This window comes from Ursus maritimus, unplaced genomic scaffold (genome assembly GCF_017311325.1).
Source record: "Ursus maritimus isolate PB19 unplaced genomic scaffold, ASM1731132v1 scaffold_19, whole genome shotgun sequence".
Classification (NCBI taxonomy): Eukaryota; Metazoa; Chordata; class Mammalia; order Carnivora; family Ursidae; genus Ursus; species Ursus maritimus.
The window spans coordinates 21357601-21379050 of NW_024424341.1; positions in this window are offsets into that span (position 1 = coordinate 21357601).

Below are 21450 nucleotides of genomic sequence, written 5' to 3' on the forward strand. Positions count from 1 at the left end.
TTCTTTTCAGATAAAAAATGTAATTTTTAGGGATGTGAAATGCTGTCAATCACACAGAGCTGTGGCCACAGGGGATGCTGGGGAGAGTAGGAGCTGCCCATCCTGCTCCCTAATGCATTCCCACTGAAGTCCTTCTCATCCCCCGGGGAGGGGTGAGCAGAGCAGCCTAGCCCCCCGCTCAAGCCCCTGGGGTACAGCCTCTAATAAGCCTCCCAGGATTTGTGTCCAAGACATCTGTGGGCTTGGAGGAGATCGGGCATGCTCCTTGCTGGGGCTTTCTCAGTTCCCAGATCCTTCATCAGGACTGAGCCTTTCCTCCATCTCACGTTTCCGCCTAAACGCTTGGGCCTGGAATGCATCAAAGTGAAGTGTGTGACATAGCTTGGCTTCCCATGCTGGAGGCCAGGCATGGGGACAGGGCCCAGACAGCAGGGAGATGTGCATAGAAACAGCATGCGGGAGGTCCTGTCACCAGGGCAAGCCTTATCTCTTCCTGCCCGGCTCCCAGCCTGAGTCCTGAGCCAGATCACCAGTGGCCTGTGCCTCTGTGTGTCCCCGAGAGCCAGCGCTGTCTGCACTCAGCCGGCACTCATCCACAGAGGCTGAAAAGCCAGCTAGGCAGCCCCAGCCTCCAGGAAGTTGCTGTTGAGTGGGAGGGACAGAGGTGGGGCTAGGGACGTATTTGGGAATGAGATGCTCACTCCTAACCAGGCCACCATCACCTCGCTAGCACTTGTCCCATTCAGGTCACTGCTCAGTAAATCTTGCTTTTATTGTTCCACACTAACTGGCCAGGAGAGGAGTGGCCCACTTTCCACTGGCCCCCTGAGGATGTAGACTATCTTTCTTTTCATAGAGTTCCATTTACAAGGGAGCTGCCGAGGATAAAGACAGCGGACAGCAGGACCCTGGACTAGTCTCTGTCTCTCTCTGGGTCTCAGTTTCCCATCTGGGAAATAGGAGGGGCTGCCACACTCATGAGCGAGATTCCTTTATTATTATCAAGGGTCCAATGACTGCCAAAGGGATGAGGACTCGCTCATGATAGAGGTTTGAATCCTGGGACCCCATGTAACTAGAGACCAAGATCTCACTTCTCTTACATGTGATTTACAAAATCAGGACAGAGTTTCTACTTCAGGGTAACATGATACTGAAGGAAGACTCTTCGTGGAGAGAAATATGGACACATCTGACCAAGGAACCACTTTCTCACTTCCAAGGAGAGGGTTTGAGCTGCTCCCATCACAGTGAGGCTGTGACTCCAACATCTTATGTCTACTGGTAACAAGCCACAGGGGTTTCTGGAAGCCTTGACCTTTGGGCATACCAGAAGACCCCTCCCCAAGAGGAACCGTGAACTGGGCCATGAGCTGTGCTCTCCCATAGAAATAGAACACAAGCCATGTTTGCAACTCAAAATTTTCTAGTAGTTATAGTTTTTTTTTAAGTAAAAAGAAACCAGTGAAATTAATGTTAATATAACCATTTAACCCAACATACCCAAAATATTATTTCAACATTCAATGACTATAAAAAATACTAATTCGAGTTTTTTTCTTCCTTTCCTCATCCCCAATTTTCAAACTCTGGAATGCTTGTATAATTACAGAATATCTCAATTCAGAGGGTAAATTTTTATTAACAACACCCAATCTGTATTTAACTCTCATTTCTCTCTGAGCCCGGTCATTTAGTGACTTCTTGGAAGTCGGAAGACCAGACCCACTGTTCGGGTTCAGAGGATGGAGTGGAACAGCTATGGTTTCCCCTCCTTCCGGGAGCACACTGAGTCTCAGCCACCAGGCCCCACCTCCGAACTTTTGCTTGACCCTTGTCTCCTGCCTGGAGCACCTTCCCTGTTCCTCTCCAGCTACTTGAAGCTCAAACCCGCTTCAGACCCAAGTCCTACATCGTCTTCCTCAGTCCCTTGTCTTCTCAGGTCCAGGATGCCAAGCACGCCCCCACATATGTCCTTGACTCAGCCCTGAAAACACCCTGTCTTGCATTTGCACCATTGCATTTTTCCCTTTCCAGCAAAATTGGATGAAAACTAGAACCTGTTTTGTATTTCCCTTCATCTCTCAAGATGCCCTATAATGTCTCCCATCCTCGTCAACAGCTCTCTCGTGCCCAATGGGACAGACACCCCACGTGAAATGTTGACTGAGACTCAGTCACTGTTCTCAGGGGGATCATATTCCAGCCAAATGGCTTGTCCCCGAGAATACAGATATTGACAGTAACTCACTTTGTGAACACTTGAAGGTTTATTTTTTTTTTATTTTTTTTTAATGATTTTTTATTATATTATGTTAGTCACCATACAGTACATCCCCGGTTTCCGATGTAAGGCTCGATGATTCATTAGTTGTGTATAACACCCAGTGCACCATGCAATACGTGCCCTCCTTACTACCCATCACCGGTCTATCCCATTCCCCCACCCCCCTCCCCTCTGCACTTGAAGGTTTAAAAGACACTTTGGCGTGACAGTTTGATAATAATCCTCAAGCAGTTATAACTCCTCACCTCAGAGACCCACCTAATATCCGTTTCCCAATACACTCTTTCTCAGACCTCTACTTCTTTCTTCCGTAGCATATACCACAATTTTGCATTGCCTTTTTTTTTCTTTTGTCTGTCTCCTCCACTAAAAGTCCCATGAGGGCAGGGAGCACTTGTATCTCCCTTTCACTTGATACATCTATGATGAATGAATGAATGAATGAATGAATGAATGAATGAATTCATTAACATGTGCCAAGCTTGGTACAAGGCTTTTTCTACATCAGCAGCTCTCCAACAGAAAGAGAATGTGAGCCATGTTTGTCATTTTAAATTTTCCAGTAGTTATGTCTCAAACATGTAATAAGAAGTAGGTGAAATTAATGATACTATATTTTATTTAGCCCAATAGATTCCAAATATTATTTTAATATAACGTGAATATAAATAATATGATTGATTGATTTTAACCTTAATTTTTTCATCCTTTGATTTGGAAATCCGGGGTGTCTTTCCCAATTCCATCCCAACTCAATTCAGACGGTAAATTTTTGTTGGAAGCACCTGATCTACACGTAGGTCTCATAACTGTGCAGTTGAAAAAGCACATTCATATACCCAAGTTGTTCCAAACACACTCAAAAGTTTTCCAATCACTGAGTCAAGTAATGATTTTTTAATTTAAATTTAAATCAATTCCAATGAAATAAAATGGAAAATCCAGTCCCTCTAGCTCATCAGCCACAGTTCCAAGGATCTGTAGCTTCCACGTGCGGCAGCAGGGGTCTAGATGGTACTGTTAAGACTAATTCAGACCGGATTGTTGCAGTTGCCAGTTCTCCAATAGCACCCATGACACCCAGGGTCACAAAATCCTGAGAGTGGTCCCCAAGGCCACTGTCTGCCCCGCCTACCCTTCCACCCTCCTTCCTGCCTCTCTCCCTCTTGAGGACTCTATGCCCCCACGTCACCTCCTCAATGTTCCTCAGACCCCCCAGAACTTCTCTCACTTCAAGTCCTTTGCCCTTGCTGGGTCTTCCACCAGGATGCCCCCACAACTCTACCCCGATAACATCCCCTCGAATGCCACCTTCTCAGAGAGTCCTTGCCCCGCCAGTCTGTTCTGAATTGATGACTCCACCCCCATGGATGCATCAATTCCTTCTTCCCTCAACATCTGACTTCTTGGCAGTCAGCTAGCACAAGGGGACAAACTCCACACTTTACTTTTTTTGAGATATTTATTATTTTATCTCCTCCCCCAATAGAATGTAAGCTCTATGGGATAACATTTTGTCTGTTTGGTTCACTGCTAGATCCCTAGCCCTTTAGCACTTTATTTGTGCAAGGAGGGATGGACGGAGGGAAGGAAGGAAGGGAATAAACATACATTTATATCATCTGGTGACAGTATTATCTTCATCTTACAGATACAGAAATAGGATCCAGGTGGTGAAATGATAAGCCCAGAAGCAAAGAAACAGAAAAAGGTCAAAATAACTAGAATGCAGGGTTTACTCCTAATTCCATGTCATTCCCATCATGCATGCTGCATTTAAAAATTGCTGCTCGCTGGCTACTTTCTAAGGGGATTAGAATCTTACAGAACACTGGAGAAAGACAAATCCTTCAAAGAGCAGGTCAACAGCCAATTAATAACTCTAAGGTACCCACATGGGGGCCAAATCCATCCCCTGAGTTTTACATGTGCCAAACACACACTTTGCTGTCCTAAGTTGAAGTTTGGGACAGCTTCACTTTGGATGTAATTTGTACATGCCCACCATTGCCCCTCGTGGATGTACCTGTGACCGGTGTGGTGGTGGGTAATTGGCTCATCCGCCCTTCCTGTGTCCAGCCCAGATCCCACGCTTGTAGTTACGCAATTACATGTGTAAATGTTTATGCGAATGGCAAATTTCCTTTAGGAACAACATTGTTTCCAAGAGGAACACTCAAAAGACAGCTAAAAGTGAAATAGTAAGTACCAATTATCGGATGCTAATTTTTTAACACACAATATCAAATTTAATGTCAGAACAACTCTATATGCACCACTGTGCCCATTTGACAGATGAGGAAACTAAGACTCACAGAAGTAATTGTGTTACAGTCACACTACTAGTAAGCGATGGAGTCAGAATTTAAATCTAAGCTATCTGTCTATCTTTGTCAATGGCAAACTGTTACCCACCCTGAGAACTCTGAGAAACCCATCATAAAAACATCTCCTGGAGACAAGATAGAATTAGTCCAACAAGCCAACTTCAGGCTCATTCATTTCCCAAATAAATTCACAAATTCATTTGCAAATATGTAGAATCTTGTAGCAATTAATGTTGCCTCAAATTTGCTTAATGAATGGCAACTCAGCAAAGCAGAAATGCAGCCCAAAGAACCTTTTATTAACATTTTTCTCTGCATAAATCTACCAATGCGTCACGTTAGTGATAACAAATCTTTAGTAAGACAGCACCTTCGTGGGTCTGCACATTTAGGTCCTGACCTCGGGATCCGCAGAGTCTGACATAAATGCATTGCCTTCGCCTCCCTCTGCATCAGCTGTGACCACCTGGGCGAGACTAACTCAGCCCAGGCACGATGTTGACGGTCATTTGTTTTTAAGTGACATACATATTTCATATTCTCAATGCACAATCGACCTGCGTAAGTATTGCCATTAATATTCACAACGTGGCTGTGACAAACAGAGGCACATTCGCAGGGCTATTCACATTTTGAGCTTTTCAAGGAAAAAGAACTGGATGTTGCTTAGTAAAGCCCCTCATGGTAACACAAGAAAAACTCCCTTCAAATAAGCCTAAGTGGATAAAAGGAAATTCATTGGAATGATACCCTTATAACTCAATAACAGGCAAGAAAGCCAGGTCTGCAGCCGTGCTGAAAGGAGAAATGCAAGACCGCTTAGGAACACAGGCCGCTCCATCTCCCCATCTTCGCTTCTTTCCACATAATCCCTCTGCCTTCTCTCTTCCCTCGCTCCCCCTCTACAGAGCAGCTCCCGTCTGTTTGTGCCCAGAATGGCCCTAGGGCTCTGGAGTTTAGATGTGCGCAGTTTTAAGGACATCCTAACAACCACTAAATACAAATCTTCAGAGACTAAATTGAGCAGACCCAGTTTTGTTCATGTGATCTTCCATGGTCCCAGGAGACCACACCCTAGGAGTATCTGGGGTAAGGGCAGTAAGAGAGACGTGTTTGGGCTCTGGGTGGATGAATCCCTGAAAAGCCATCTACCGCCAGCGTGACTGGTCTCAGGAAGTTCTTAGTCAACAATAATTTTCTACAAATTGCTTCTTCTTCCCAGTACTCATTTTTCCAATAAACACTTATTAAATGCCCACTAAGTGCCAAGCAATCAGCCCTACCCAAAGGACTTGCGATCTAGAAGGAAAGACTATCCGGCAATGATAAGACTGTGTGGAAGTGAATATAACAGGACAAATCATGGGATATGATGGGGTGAACATCTATAATTCAGCCCAAGATGCAGAGGGTGGGGTGAGTGGGGTGCAGTCGACGGGGGATAGGATATTTCCCAGAGGAGGAAAGATTGACCTGACATTTGGAAGACGAATACACATTAACTAGGCTGTGAAAGAACAGAGTGGGTGATTTTGGACAAAAGGATTGCAGATGTAAAGGCACCAGGCTGTCAGGAAGCAAGAAGTTGAGAGAAGCATAGGGACTTGAGCTGGAAAGATAAACAGATCAGCACACGAAGAAGCTTGCATGCCAAGCTAAGGAACTTGCAAATGTTTCCACAATTCTAAACATTAACTCAATAGACCCAAAGACAGCCTGCCAAGAAAGTAAATTTAGTAAATGTGGCCTTCTATATGATCCTTTTAGAGATTCACAATTCACATCAGCATATTAAAGGCTCTGGGAAGTCCTGTAACAAACACTCAACAAAAGTACCTGGTTAATTTTGTTTCATCCAGGGTTTCCAAATGTATTAAACTATGAATGTCATTCCTAGCCCATACCCTATGAAACATGCATAAATCCAGTTGGAGATGCTGCTTTGAGGCATTGGGGAGCCTACTGGAGGGTTTTAAAGAGCAGAGGAAATGATTCTATCTGTGCTTTAGGACTGGCCTACTGCCTGCTGCAGAGAATAGAATCAAGGAGTGTAAGCCAAGATGCCAGGAGACTTGTTAGGGGCTGCTATAATTATTGAAGGGAGAGATGATGGGGCCCTGAACTGAGGCACGGGCAGGAGAGATGCCGTAGCCGGGAACAATCGTGGTTGTTGAAGACCCTAATACAAATGGCTGTGGCATGGCAGGCTACATTTAGGAAGATAAAAAATGAGCATGGGACTGAACTTTATTATGGGAGCCAAGAATGGAAGCACTAGCAGGGGGCAGGACAATTACCAAGCAGTGACTGTAACTCTCCAGCTTCTAAAGGATCTGACATTTCAAAAAGGACAATGCTCCTCTGCTATGGAACTGTACCCTCTGCCCTTGAGGAAGGACCACCCGGAGCAGTCCTGACTGCTGGCCTGCTTTACAGATCAATCCAGTTCCACGGAGAGGTTGTCTTATGAAAAAAGCAAGTATTCAGCGGACCATCCAAAGTGAATCCGAATGCCAAGCTAGAGAATTTACCCCTTCTTCCTCCTTCACATTTTAATTAAGCACTTCTTATGTGCTAAGTTTATTCAGGTCCTTCACATTTTTCTTTTCTGCTGTCTCCATCCTATGTTGCTAGATAACAAGCTATCCCAAAACTTTGTGGCTTCAAACAACAAAGATCTGTTATTTCTCATGGTTACAGAGGTTCGCTGGGCTCGCTGGGTGGGTCTCCTGTCCACGTGGCATCGAGTGTCACTGTATCTGGAGGCTTGATGGGGGCTGGGTCAGCCATGATGATCTCTCCACATAGCCCTGTAGGGAGCCGTCGGTGCTGCCTGTGTGCTGGGAGTTCATCCAGGGCTCTTTTTTGGGTTATCTGCATTCTCCTCTATAGCCTCCCCTGTGGCCAGGCTTGGGCTTCCTCAAAACACGGTGGATGGGTTCCAAGCCCACCTTACACGTGTTTACCAAGATCTGCTTGTGTCATGCTTGCCAAAGACCCACTGCCCACAGCACGTCACAGAGCCAAGTCCAGTGTCTACGTGAGAGGCGCCATCCTAAGAATAGTTTATAACAAGATGTACGACATGTGGTGTATGTACCGATATACCACACTTTGTAAATTATGCACAGTACATACAATAAATACTGTGATGAATTTCTGTATCTGTCTACATTATTTTAAGATGAAATAAGGTCCAACTGAAAACAAGTTCACCTCAAAATAAAGCAACACCAAATTCACAGATGTAGAAAAATACTTTGTGAATAATTAATTTTAAAAAAGCACAAATTTGAGGGTCAGTGGGGCAAGGTTCATCCCAAGTCCTGCTTTGTCTTTTCTTAGATGTGTGATTTAGTAAAATATTTGTGCTTGATTCCTCATCTGAGAAATGGAGGTAGTAAAAGCTGCCTTGCAGGGCTATCTGAGGGATTTAAAATATGGAGAGATATGTACGTACATAAAATAAGTTTAGTGTCCCCAATGTAACAAAGCAGACAGGTTCATGTCTTTTTGTTCCTTTTCAATCTTTATGCTTCCATGCAAATATAGAATTCTGCACCATTTTAATCAAAGTGTGCATAAAATTGTATTTTGATATTTATCTTAAATCAGTCCGTGTGGAGGGAGAGGCAGGAAGAAGCTGTTTGGAGGGAGTGGCCCCGAGAAAAACTGGATCACAGAAGTCTCGCTGAGTATTGAAGCGTCTAGTTCTGAGGGGCTCCAAAGCCAGCCTAAGAACCCGCCCTTCCCAGGGTTTGGTTATTTAGGGTCCACTAGACTCAGAGCTCTATGACCACTGGGATTTCTATCAGTTTTGCCACCTGCTGTGAGCCTCGCAGGTAAAATGACTACAGGCCTATAGTGGACCCTCAACAGGTTGGCTTTATTCTCTATTATTATCACCTAAAGCAACCTCATATTCCATTTCCACCAGCGGTACTCCCCACATCCTTTGCCTGGAGCAGCTTCTATCAGTTCCAAGGGCTGGAATCAATGTTTCTCTTCCAACCCTGCACCCGGTACGACTTGGAAGCATTCTGCACACTGACATGGACAGGAAGCGCCCCTTCTTCCTCCTCACCTCCGTTGTGAAGCCAGTCTAAACTGCCAGGAATCAGGTTTGGGTGACTCGGGGACGACAGGAGACTGAAAGCCCCTGGGAGGGCTGCATGGCACCCCTGCACATCACCACCGCCACCCCTGGGCTGCAAGGGCGCTCCTCTGGAAGGGACGATGGACTAGAGTGTCTTTCATGCTAAAGTAAGCTACTGCTCAAGGACCCTATTCTGGCTTCTGGTTTGGTTTTGTTTTTATTGGGTGTTCGCACACCTGGCTTTTTTAAAGAAAGGTTTTTGTTGTTGTTTTTTATAAATGGGTTCGGGTTTGACACTGAACCTAATCTCGGTGTAAGAACTTGGGGATGCCTGCAGGTTAGGACAGAGAGAAGGAGGAGGCTGTGGCTATAGAGGGGGGCCCCTCCCTTCCTTCCATAGTGCCAGTGTAGACAGGATGAGAAGAGTCTGAAAGATGCAGATCCTGCTTCTACCACCCAGAGGAAGAGAGCTGGTGCAGCCTCATTCCTGCCTCAGGCACAGCCTTCAAGACTGGAGGGGTAGAGGGGGGCTTGGCTTGGAAAGAGAGGCACCTATGTCCCTCCTCAACACAGCAGCCCCAATTGAACTGGAGATCCCCAGGCTCTACCCCAACAGGGCTCGGCTCCTAGAGCTACCCCATACCCCACACCGAGATCAGTAGCCTCTTTCCAGACCCAGCAGGGTCGGCCCTTAGCACTCACCAAAGAGTTTCCCAACAGAGCTGAAAACATTTATGGAACATCATTTTCAAAAGAACAACCCGCACAGAGAGGTAAAGGGGTTTCCCCAAGGGCCCGCAGCCAGGCCCCCACATGACAATAGAGAGCCAACAGGACAGCCCAGTGCCTCTTTCCACCGAGCACTGTTATTAAAAGGCCCTATGAAGGTGCCATCAGGGGAAATGGGATGTTGCAAATTAGGCATGTATTTCATATTTTGAAAAGGGGACGTGAATTTTTCCAGCCTGCCCTGCCCAAGTGGGAAGCCTGGAACACACACGTGCTCCCAGCCAGGAGAAGTCAGCATCCCAACAACAGGAGCCCGGCCCTCCCTAAAGGGAAGGCCATTTCCTGGCCCATGTTTCCCAGACCTGAGTTTTGATGAGGTGTTTCTCCAGACCTGATATTCCTGCAGCACAGAGGGACAGCCTTAAAGAAGGGACGTTCAATTTTTAAAAGAGGCAGTGCATGGAGTACAAAAGGCTGTGGGCTGGGTTTTGAAGGGTCCCCTGTGTCTGCAGAAGCAGTGGGTTTCTTGGTGATGGAAACTGAGAGAAGCAGGGAAAAAGAGAGAGAGAGAAGGAGGAGGAGAAGAAAGAGGAGAGGAGAGGAGAGGAGAGGAGAGGGGAGGGGAGGGGAGGGGAGGGGAGGAGGACAGGAGGGCAGGAGAAGGGACGACGAAAGGAAGGAAACAGATTTCAGGCGACCTATTTCTTTCTGAGCCCAAATCCCCTCTCAGAATTTACTTCCTGACAACCGTAGAAGACAAAATTTCCTTTTCTAGAGTCATCGATGTATTTAATATATACCTACTGAACGCCGACTGCATAGGAGGCCTCACGCGGGGCATTGGGGAGGCAGAGGGCTGCCAAGCAGCGCTGCTCTGGGGCTGGTGAGGAACCGGGGCCGCCAGCAGGTGCCTGAGGAGCTGCCCAGCCTGCACAGTCACCCTTCCTGTCACGCAGAAGCCAGAAATCGAACATCTTTTTCAGACTTCCTTGCAGCTGGAGATCCAGATATGACTTTTTCTTTTTTTTCTGTTCATCACATGCATGGCATCAGAATTAAGTCACCCCAAGGAGAGACAGGCGGCAGGGCAGCAGGCACGTTGCCGGTGTGGGTCCGGGCGGCAGTGGCTGCGGGGCTGCCATTAGCAGGTGACTCCCGATTTCACCAGCGGCTTCCCGCCTGCCGTTCCCTGCCTGTGGAAGAGGCGGCAGCAGCCTTAGGGCCTCAATTCTGTGGTGATGCTTTGGGAATGGCCCCCAGAAGCCTAGCCTGCCATCTGTTTCTTCAGACCTCTTAATGATTTTGTAGGTCATTTAATACCCTGACTGCTAAGCATATAATAAGCTACAATGAACTGTGTAGCAGACGCGGTCAGTGTCCTGCTGATAGCAACCCAGCCAAGGATGTGGTAAATGTTCGATCACCTGTTCTTTGGAGGCGGAAAAAAGGCCTGACCGTATTTACCAATTCCCAGTGTGAACTGGTGTGAATATTCCCCGAGTGGCTGATACACATACGCATCATCATATTCTATTTTCACCATATGACTAGGATAACCTCAAGGGCGTGTAGAAGAGCAAAACGTAGTTAAGTAACTGGATAAGATGTATCTGTTACCTTTGTCTTTCATATAATTTATTTAACTATAGGTTTGTAAAATACAATTTTTAAGAATGGCTGTGTTTCACAACCAGCTAGCAAAAATTCTTAAAAAGTTGGCCATCAGCTCTCGGATGCTGGTGCAAGCTGATTCCAGCACATTATGGATCCCAACCTGCCCCAGAGGTCCCTGGCAGGTAGTTCTGGATATTCCAGTGGCCTTCTGTGTCTCTCTGCATAAAGGTGTTCCCTGCCAAAGGCAGCTTGATGGGCCCACTCTGGAGGTATGAAGTGCCAGAGAATTCATACCCAGAAGAGGCTGTCCACTGCCCAGGAATGGGAGGTGGTGAGTAAACACCCAGCTTCTCCCCCACTACAGTGCAACTTTGACACGTGCTCCTGGCTTCTCAGAGTCCCCTGGGGATTGTGCCCAGGTGCCCCCAGTAGTGGCCCAGTCATGAATGCACCCTTAATCAGTCTCTTCCCCTGCCTCTCCTCCCTGCTCACACCTCAGGCTTCCCGTGATCACTCCCCAAATAAACTACTTGCCTCCAAATTCTTGTTCCAGAGTCTGCTTTGGGGAAAATACAAGGTGGGATTCATGCTACCATATGAGCCAAGTGCCCAGTATAGGGTAGGTACACAAAAGTATAACCATATACGTTCTATATTTTTCTATGAACACTTACAGGATGAGACAAGCACTGAGAGCACTGACCCCTGTGAAGTGCATCAGCTGCAGCGTTCCTCCCTTTGTACACAGAGTCTGACATCAGCATCAGGACGAGGTGTGGGCAGGTGCAAGAAGGTGACCAGGCCCCTCCCTAAGAACCACACAGTATAAGCATTTTAAGGACTTTAGAGATCTCTGGGTCCAGTACTTGTACTTTTCTATTAAGGAAACTGATGCATGAGGAGAGGAAGAGATTCTCCAAGGGTCACATTGCGAATCAGCAGCGGAACTAGAAACTGATCTCTTGACCTCCCGTGGAGGGCCCTGTCTACTGCGGGCAGCACGGCCTCCTGGCCAGGAGCAGCCTCCTTAGAAGGATGCGGAGAAACTGCATGGGCTCCCCAAAGATTCCTGATCCGCTTTCTCCAGTGCCATGGCATTGTCTCAGCTCAGGGGGTTGCCAAGTGACAGCTCCCTGGACAGTGTTGGGAGAAATTCTGAAGCTGGAACCCCAACACGTAACAGGAGTGGATGCAGTGAGGGCCCAGGAGCCCCAGAATTCACCCCCAGGTCAGCAGCCCCTGTGTGGCCTCAGAGGAGTGGGACTCACATCAAAGAACAGCTTCCACCCTCCGAGGCTTGGGCTCATTGACTCTCAGGGGGAGTCACACCTATACCTCGGTCAAGACCCCATAAGCAACTTTGAATCATCAGCAAGCCTGTGCGGAGGCAGAGAAGGAGCCAGGCACTGTGTCACCCAGAACTCTACTACAACAAACCGGGGGTATTATTCTCATTTTCAAAGAAGTCCGTTGAGGCTCAGAATGGTTAACTCACATGCCCAAGGTCACGTAGATGCTCGTAGTACTGGACTTTGAACCCAGTGCTGGTTGTGCAATCTGAATTTGAAGCACTCTCATACTCCACGGAGGCCCCCTAAAAAGCACTGGCATACCACAGTAAGGCAAAGACCTGCCAAGTTCATGGTGAGCTCAAGAACTGCAACTGATACAGAAGGGCACAGGAGCAAGGATGGCTTGGATTCGTGCGACGTCAGAGTGAGAAGAGCCTTAGAGGCCAGACTAGTAGGTTTTGTGTTGGTTTAGTAAGCAAAAGGGAGTCATATGCCGACCTAGGGTGAGTCTCCTCACTGAGCTGAGGGAATCCCAGAGTCTAGGCCTGTCATTGATTAACAGATGGTATCCAAGATAGGCAGAGCAGAGAGAATTATTATGGAGAACCCAAGGTCTAGGAAGTCAAAGCCAAAAGCCAGAGGTTGAAACTAGAGACTCAAAACAAGATTTGGGGGTGACGGATAGATGGTAGACCATAGACAGGAGAAAAGACGAGAGAACAGATACTGGATGGCCAGGGACATCGTGGAAATGAGGAGCAAAGTGGGGAAAGGGGGGACAGAGACGAAAGCTCAGGATGTTGGCCGTCAATGAGGCAAGGATGTAACCAGCCTCTTTTTGTTGGCTGTTGGACACAGTTACAAAGCCAGGTTCGCTGGCCAAGAGACCCAGAATGGACTGAATGTACATAAGCCAAGAGTGGCTTCTCTGCTGTTTATGCACTTTTCTGAGGGATCCACGTGGTCAGAGGGCTATGGATGTGGGACGAGTGTGCAAAAGTGGGGAAGGAGATCCAGAAGGACTCAGAATGGGAACCTGCTGTGGACTGAGCCCTAACAGGTCACAGCTCTGTGTGGATACGTGGATGGGGTAAACCCTCCTGGGACCTCTCAATGGCATGATACTCAGAGCCATAGGACCCAAGCTGGAGTGGGCATTGGCGTCATCTAGAACCACCACCACATGCCATTAGATGAGCACTCCTCTCTCTGTGTGAAATTTCTCTTTCTTCACCTGGCAAATGTAGCCTTTCCTGATCTGGCATTTGCCCAGTGAATCTTACCACCAGGCAATCTGGGGAATGCTGCAGTCTCCCATGATTGCTTCTGGAAAGTTCTAGAGGCTTCCTAGAGGCTGCCCATGTCTCCTGACTGGGCTTTGAAGGATGTAGAGAATTGGAATGGTGGGAAGAGGGCCATTCCAGTCTGAGGAAAGAGCAGAAGCAAAGCAAGGTGATAAGAACACACCTGATGGTTTATGGAACGAGGAAACTGACAGGTGAGCGTGGAAAATGGAGCATGGTGGGGCATGTCAATGCAGGACGATGACAGAGAAGACAGGGGTGAGTTTAGAGAGGTAGGCACATGTGGACAGATTGCCGCAGGCCTTGAGAATTACGTCAAAGAATTAAATTGTGTGCTTAATGAGGCATCACTGAAGGGGTGGGGGGGTGGGGAGAGTGCGGGGTGTTGGACTGGAAGAACAGTTTGGGGTGTTTGCTGAGAGGTCATGGGGGTTGGGCAGAGATGGACTGGAAGCAGCCCCCAAGGCTGCATGCTGTCCAGGGAAGGGGTGGGTGGGGGGCAGCTGTAGTCACCTAGTTAAAAAATAAAGTCCCCATGGCAGCTAGAGTGTCCTGGCCCTAGGAGAAAATTCAAGAGGTGCCCTTTCTTGCCATTGTCTATATATTCTGGGCCCCCATGTTAAACTCTGATAGTTTTTCTGCAGAAATCCAGCAGGGCGACATCCTAGAAAATCCAAAATCCTCTGCCAGATAAAGATTTTAGGTGAAAAAGGAATTTAAACCTCTTTTCTTCTGTCTTTGTCGTCTGGTGAAAAAACACCTGTCCAGCCCAAACTCCATTTCTGTCTTTTTAAATTCAAGTGCAAATGGATTGAAGGCTCAGATAACAACATAAAATTTGTTAATCAACTTTCATCCCATATTTATACTGCAGCAGGGAGATTTTACAGTTTTCTGCAGCTCAGCCCGGTGTCCTGTGAAAGCCAGCCAGCATTTTATGTCCCCTTAAAATTGCAAACCAAAGGCCCCAGCGCTGTCAGTGACCCACCACCCCTCCTGCTAAGCAGCTCTGTTGGCCGTCTGCGCGGGGGCTGTCGGATCAGTTTTCATTCTGCGTGGAAGGCCCTGCAGAAATAGATTTTATGTTTTACTCGAGAAATGAAAATCGCTTTTTGTTCCCATCATCACATCACCACGGAGGGATGCCAGTGAAGTCATGGAATGAGTAAAATTACTGAAAATATTTTAAACTTAATTTTCTGTGTCAGGCAGACCCACACCATGCTCGCAGTAGGCCCGGTGAAATCTCTCTCTTGGCTTCTTATTGTTCACATGATAAGGTCTCGAGCTTACAGCCTGGCACACAAGGCCCTCTGGAACCTAGCCCTTCACCTCTTTTCTCAAGAAGCCATTTCTTGGGATCTAGGAGGGGCCTGTCACAGTTCCAGGAAGGTACTGGGTGCACAGCTGTGAGCAAGACAAAGCATTTCTCCTTCCATGGGGCTTCTATTCTAATGAGGGGGACAGAGCAAAACAGCACACAGATCCAAATGCAAGAAGTAATCACAGACTGAATACAGGCTATGCAAAAAAAGACCAATGGACTCCAAGAACAGGCGGGAGGAGGATGGGAGACAGAAGGGGGAGATGCTTATTTTAGACAATGATGAGTTTGCCAGGCAGTGGGAACAGCATGTGCAAAGGCTCAGAGGAGAGAACGAGGCTGGCAGGTTTAAGGACAAAGAGGACAGTGTGGTGGGAGCTTAGGGAGAGAGAAGGTAATACACAGGACCTGAGGTCTGAGAAGTTGGCTGCTGCCAGCAGATCTGGACTTCATTCCCAGGGCCATGGGGAATGAGGTAAGATTTGCATTTCAGAAACACCCCCTTGGCTGCAAAGTGGAAGACAGGTGGGAGAAGGGAAGAGTAGGAGAAGGGAAAGCCAAGCTGAGGCTTCTGCTCTGGTTAAGATAAGAAAAGAGAACAGGGAACACAGGAGGCAATCAAGATGGATGAAGGAGCTGGCAAGAATTTTGTCACTCCAGCCTTGCTCTCCTGTTTTGTTTTGTTTTGTTTTGTTTTATTATAATAATATTTTTTATTATATTATGTTAGTCACCATACAGTACATCCCTGGTTTTTGATGTGAAGTTCAATGATTCATTAGTTGCGTATAACACCCAGGGCACCATGCAATACGTGCCCTCCTTACTACCCATCACCAGCCTATCCCATTCCCCTACCCCCCTCCCCTCTGAAGCCCTCAGTTTGTTTCTCAGAGTCCACAGTCTCTTATGCTTCATTCCCCCTTCTGATTACCCTGCTCTCCAGCCTCCCAAGCTTCACTCTGTCCTCTGAATGCCTTATACCCTTTTCTGACTCAAGCCATTTCTCCCTTCTCCTGCTAGTGAACTTCTATTTATCCATCAAAACCCAATGCAAAGTTCCCCTTTCCATGCCCTCACCCCTGGAGAGGCTCACTCTCCCTCTTCTGTGTGTCCCTATTACCTTATAGCACCACCAACCTTCATAGACATGATTGTCATAGATCTCAGGGCAGTTTAATAATTTAAAAGATAGGGGCGCCTGGGTGGCACAGTGGTTAAAGCGTCTGCCTTCGGCTCAGGGTGTGATCCCGGCGTTACGGGATCGAGCCCCACGTCAGGCTCCTCCACTATGAGCCTGCTTCTTCCTCTCCCACTCCCCCTGCTCGTGTTCCCTCTCTCGCTGGCTGTCTCTATCTCTGTCAAATAAATAAATAAAATCTTTAAAAAAAAAATTTAAAGATAGTTTTCATGTATATCTCCCTTGCTTAATTTTAATGCAAAGATGAAGACATCTAAATTTCTGGGTTCTTAACACACTCACACTAAAGGAAGTGTCTCTAATTAATGGTAAATGAATAAATTGTAGCCAATGAAATGAAGCAGATGACCTGGGTTTAGAAAGAATCTGGAATTATCACATTGAGAAACGACCGTCTTTGTGTGACTTTTTCTCCCTGCACAGACTGCCCTGATATTTGGGAAATAAATGTTCAAATACTCAAAAGAAAAAAAAAAAGTCTTCCAACTCTAGTATCCATTCCATGGCTTTAGAGTCATTTATGGAAATTATGACCGACACTACCATGATAATTAAAACCAAATTGAATACCTATTCACTAGTGCTCAGGCTTAGTGGGAACAAAGAGGAACCTGGTGCATATCTGAGCTGCCCTAATTATGTGTTCCTTGTAATCAACATTACTTTTCCTGGTTACATTTCACAGTTAATTTGTTTTTCCCACACAAATCGAATTCTATACCAGAGATGCAAGTTTATTGTATTACTGCACTTTTTTTTCAGGTTCTAGTTTAAAAAAACACAATCCCACAAGTACAATTAGTTTTTAAAAAATGAAATTCTCCCCACGTGGGTTTAAGATTAATGATATTTGCTTATTATTGGATGATCTGCCTTCAATAAGTGGCATGAATAAGAATTGGCTCCCAATCTTAATGTATTTATTTTCATAAGCCAAATAGCTATAAACAACATCAAATGTAATTCTCCAGAATGGTAACAGGTTATTAACTTCTTAAGCCATTCCCTAATGGGTTTTAAATCTCTGAAAAACAGTGAGTTCTAAAGCAAAGGAGACACGGTAAGATTCCTGTCTGCTTTGGAAAGCCAGCCAGCACCGGGCTCCCAGAGCCTGCAGCAGAGCCTGCCATAAGGTGGCTTCCTTCTTCTCCCCCAGGATTTCAGTTGGAATTACTTCCTCCCCACACCTCTGCCCATTTTTACTACACATCCCCACTCCCTTTCCATAGTGAAGACAGACTTGGGTTCCATTAAGTCTTGGGTCATTATGAGCATGAACCAGAGCAAGGTGGGACAGTGAGTCAGGGGTCTGGGCCTCCTCCAGCCCAATCACCAGGGTCCAAGGGCAAGTCCTGTGCACAGCCTGAGCCTGCAAATCTTCTGGAGCAATTGAGATTGGATCTACAGTGACCCAACAGCCTCTGGGTGACAATATTCTGCATGCAGAATGGGCCTCCAGGCAACTGCCCTGGAAGCTGAGAAGGGGCCAATGAAGAGTAAGAACAAAAGAACTGAGGTGGCTGGTGGAGAAAGGGGACGGGGGCGGGGGTGATTCTGGAAGCACCAGCTGCTTTGAGTCAGATGGGAGTTTTCTTAGAGCAAAACATCTGTGCCAGTCCATCTGTTTCTATGCATTCTGTGCATTTTTCTTGCCCTCTCCCTGTCTCTTTCTCTCTAAAGCATCATGGGGAGAAAATTCTGTCTCTGTTCAATACAAGGGCGATGGGCTTAGTCTCACTGGTCCAGGAGGAAGGGAAGGACAGAACTTTCCTGGCTTCACACAGATGCTACCTGCTCCAGCTTCTCGGAACAAAGGACTCAGTCCCCAACCTCAAGATGACTGATCTTCTGGCTCCTACTCCCTAGGTCTGAATACTCTCATCTTCTCCTGGACCTGCTCATCCCTCAAGCCCAAGCTCCGTATCCTACTGCAGGAGCGGTCTCACATAGGGTAGGCATGAAGTCCAGAGGCAGAAGTGAGGCAGTGTGATCCCGGCAGGACCAGGACAGAGATGAAACCCCGAGATGGGGAGGCTAGGGCAGGGAGGATAGAATTCAGTATGATATTCAGGGATAGCTACTTAGTGGTCACTTTCCATCTGGAGTGACCTTTGACCCTCTCTTGGCCCCACTCTTCAGGAGAGTTTTCGGGGTCTTTGGTTTCCTTAGACCCATTTTCCACATCATCCAGGGGGTTCATTAAGCATGCATATTTCCGGGCACCATGTTGGAACCACTGAACACAGGTGTGGAGGCTGAGATCCAGGAAGATACAGATCATGAGCTCCTCAGGACATCCTAAGACCCTCGGGGGTAAGACCCCTGTTCTATACTACAGGAGAAATTGCACAGGACTAGGAACTGATCACCTGGGTTTAAAAGCATACCAATGTCTTTCTAGTTCTTGGCCTTGGACCCCGCTGGGCTTGGGTCTCCTAATCTACAAAATGCAAACGACGAATTTACTTAAAGGGCTATCGCATTCATGCTCTTCAGTAAGTCGGCAGATGTGAAATCAACGAGCCCTAAGTCAGGCACAAAAGAGACATCCAACTAATATGAGCCTACCTTGAACACCGGGGAGCTGGCCTTGGACCTAAATCTCTAGGCAGTACCTAGCAGGGATTCAAAAGCCAATTTAACAAATGTTCCACAGTGACGGGGGGAAAGAAAGCCCTATGTTCAGTAGCAATGATCAATTACTTCTAAATAGTGACACTGGTCTGAAGGTAAGGGCCAACATGACTCCCAGGTTTAACTGCCATAATTTTTTTTTTTTGGTTTCACACTTAAATAATTGTTTAAAATGTTCCAGGTTCATAGTCCCTACACAACAAGATCATTAGCTGATGTGGAAACCATCAGAGGATCAACAATCTCTTGGCACCATGTTAAATTCAGGGCAGTGACAAGGGAGGCTAACCTCCTCTATCTTCCCAGTGGGATACTGCAAAGGACTTTGCAGTGAGCTCAGGCTTCATATTTTCAGCCTGAGAAGCAGGCAAGACAGACAACACCCCAGCTCTAACCCAACCCCTATCCCCATTCTTCGTAACTGGCAATTGAGACCTGGTTCAAAGCTAGCAAGACCACTCAATCTGAGGGGCTAGCCAGGATGTTGCACCACAGCTGAAGCCATTCTGAGGTTTTTATATTTGGGAAGGAAAGGAAAGAAATAGACCTTAGCTTTAGTCTTTGTTGACTAAGCACACATATTAAACATTTAAGGGGAATGTATCCACCAAAAGAATAAAATAAAATATGTAACTTATAAACCCAAAGGGAAAAATAAATAGAATTTGAGCAATTCAATACAAACCAGGAAAAGAGAGAAAAAACCTAAAACCCCAAAAATAAATAAATAAATAAATAAATAAATAAATAAATAAATAGCAGGGTTGATGTGAAATATAAACTAAAATGGTGGAAATAAGTCAATAAATATCAGTGCTCAGGAACAGATTACTCTTGTTTAAAAAGGCAGATGTTTGGGGCACCTGGGTAGTTCAGTTGGTGAAGTGTCAGACTCTTGATTTTGGCTCAGGTCATGATCTTAGGGTCCTGAGACTGAGCCCCGCATAGGGCTCTATGCTCAGCGGGGAGTCTGATTGAGGCTGTCTTTTTCTGCCCCTCCCCCTGCCCATGTTCCCATCCACACTCTCCCTAAAATAAATAAGTAAATCTTAAAAATAAAAAAAATTAAAAGGCAGATGTTCTCAGATTTGGTTGGGAAAAAAAAATCTAAACACTTTTCTGAACCACTGAGAAAATGTGAAAGTAAAGGGACAGGAAAAGGCATGCCAATCAAATGCAGTCAGTTTTCATTATTCCCAATAATTCTGTTTTGTAACTATGTTTATGTTTTAGAAAGTCAGTGAGCACTAAATTAGCAAATACTGAACCACTGGTACCAGGGGACATGCAGAGTTAACTAAGAGCCTCTGGTCACGACGTTTTCATCAACCGATCAATACATAACCTTGTTTTGTGTGTGTCTGTTTAAATACCTTACTTAATATGTATATTGTTGATTCATGAACATTGAACTCATGACCAACAGTGCTCACATTTCATGTCTGAAGGAAGCTAATCTATATTATATACTATAATATGCGTATTTTCCCCATAAAGCACATCACAGCCTTCTGAATTCAGGAACTAGACAGTACTTCAGCACTATGTTTGGGGGCCATTCAAACAGCAAAATCACTAACAAAAGTCACAAAAAAGCAAAAATGTGGCATTAAAAAGACCACAGAAAGGACAACTAGTTATGAGAGCTGCAGCAAGAGAGCAGAGCATTGCCTTGTTTGACCTCAGCCGGGATCACACACGTCAGATGACCTAAATTTTTCACCACTCTGCAAATGTCTCTCTGAATGCTCATGAAAGTGCTACGTGTATTGATTTGGGGGTTATAAATCAATTTTGGAGAGTGGGCATATTCCCAAATACAGAACCCATGACTAATGAGAACCAACTGCATCAGTAACAAGAAAGGTGGTGTGGCTATGTTAGTATGCCAACGGGAAGGGACAGCAGCCAGTAAATGAGGCTGGGACAAGTGGCCATCCCTACAAGGATAAAAATCAGAACCAAATAAAATTAGATACCAACTTGACTACACACATGAAATTAAATCCAGATGGCTTCCAATCAAAAACCCAAAAGGTGTGTGTGTGTGTGTGTGTGTGTGTGTGTGTGTGTGTGTGTGTCTTGATAAGTTAATTATAAACTGGAAATATGAAGACCCGGGAAGATGGAAGACACCTTTGAAGAAGAATAAAAGGTAGAACGTGTTCTGTGGGGTCCCAAGACTGATGGCAAGCTGAGCTAATTAAGGTAGTGTGGTACTGTTGCAAGAACAGACCAATGTAACTAAACAAAAACCAGAGAAGGGCCCATGTGTAAACAGACACTTCATTGATGAGAAAGATGCTACCACAGAGTACTGGGGAAAGGACAATCTTTTCAATTAATGATTGTGGGAGAACTGGATACCCACAGGGGAAAGAAATGAAACTGACCCCTGTCTTAAACCAGATCCCAGAGTGGAAAGAATCCAAATGTTCGACAAGAGTAGCAAGGATAAATGCACTGGGGTATATCCGCCCAGTGGCGTAACACACCATCAGGAAAATGCATGAGCTAGAGCATTCCTAGCGTGGACTAAACTCACGGTCTGGATATTGAGGAGAAGAAGCCAGGCATGAAAGATTTCATGCTGCGCTGTGCCATTTAGATGTAGTTTTAAAAATACAAGCAAAATTGTGAAG